The sequence below is a fragment of the Echinops telfairi genome, unplaced genomic scaffold, assembly GCF_000313985.2.
Source record: "Echinops telfairi isolate 266 unplaced genomic scaffold, ASM31398v2 ScPeMD7_7457;HRSCAF=8495, whole genome shotgun sequence".
NCBI classification, from domain to species: domain Eukaryota; kingdom Metazoa; phylum Chordata; class Mammalia; order Afrosoricida; family Tenrecidae; genus Echinops; species Echinops telfairi.
This window is the reverse complement of record NW_022111357.1, coordinates 23,788,033-23,789,619: the sequence shown is the minus strand read 5'-3', so window position 1 is coordinate 23,789,619 and position 1,587 is coordinate 23,788,033.

Genomic DNA, 1,587 nt, shown 5'->3' with positions numbered 1-1,587 from the left:
GTGATTGGGGCTGGGTTTGGAGACGGGTTAGTCTAATCACCAAGGAGCACCTGGCCCCAGACGGGACAACTATCTTGCCCTGCTCTCCAGGCTCCTAATTTTTGTAGACCTCCCTCCTCTGCTGAGTGCACCAGGAGGGGTGACACTTAGGGACCAGGGGAGGTGCCGGCCCCTCCATCTCCACTGAACTCTCCTTGGGAGGCAGTGCCTAGGAGCAGACAGGGGAAGGGGAGCAAGCAGTGGTCCTTCTTCCTGATAACTCCCAAGGTGAGGCTACCTAGGGGACAGTTGTCCGGAAACAGTGGGGCTAAGGACCAACCCAAAGGACCCATTCTCCATGGCATTAAAGAGATCAGAAGTCAGGGACAGGTGCTAGGGGCCCCTGGTAGGTGGAGTGAGGTGCCCAACAGCCTGCTGGCCCAGCTTCCCAGCCTTTGCCCAGGCTACAGCAGGCAGCCACTCTGCGCCTGGGACTCAACCCTGCCTCATCAATGGTGACATATCGCAGGCCTTCTCCTGTCCCTAAACCCTTCCTTGTGAGCTTGCACATGGCCCCTCCCGTGTTTCGGGCCCTGAGCTGGGTGCTTTCCCACACAACTTCCTATAGTGCAAGGTACTTCCTGAACTTCATTCATTCACCACCTCCACCGACATTGTCATATAATCGCCCAACACACGAAGGGGGGGGGGGCGCGGGTGGGTAAAAAAAAAAGAATATGTATCTGATATTTTCAATGCACTTTCTAAAAACACAGACTTAATTTCAAAAAGGAAATTTTATATCACTCCTGTAAACAGAGAAATCATACCCGGTTGGCAAAAATACAAGCAGAAATCAAAATAAATAGACAGACATTCTTGGCTTCTGGTAAGAGATCTCAGTTCTGACTCCAGCCTCACTGATAACCACGTGCTCTCTCTGGGCCTCCGTGTTCTCTCCTGTACCATGGCTTTGTTGAGAGATAATATAGGCAAGATGCTGGCCTACAGTCTGTTCTGGAGCAAGTAAGAGAATTCTAGGCTGGAATTGGATTGGTTGACATCAGCTCTCTGCTCTGCTCTTCCACCGATCCTCCTGCCTTCAGGGCCAGCTGGCTGCTGGAAGAGAGATGCTGGCGAAGGGAGGGCGCGCCAGGTGAGCTGTGGGCCTGGCTTTCAAATCTCGGACCAACTTGTCCTGGTGGGAGACACGAACCATTCCAGGCAGCCCCAAGAGTCCCTTTCTTGGGAGGTAGTGACCTCTGCCACAGGACACATTCAAATGTAATTAGGGATTTCTTGGCATGGAATTGTCAGGAGATCCTGGTCCAACCCCCACTCCCAGGTACCCAGCACGTTAGGGCTTCCTGTGCACTTCTCAGCCCCTCTCTCATTGGGCTGTCCTGCTGTGTTTGCTAGCTTGAGGCAGGTGCCAGGGCCCTTGGAAAGTACACGGGTCAGCAAAACCTGCCGGTTTGGTTCTGTTCTGACTCCCTCCCTGGCCCACCCTCCAGGTGCCCGCTCTGGCCACCGTCTGGCCTGGCTGGGGAAGAAGCAACAGAGACAGGGGTGGGCAGAGACAGAGGAATCAGAGATGCATGGGCAGAG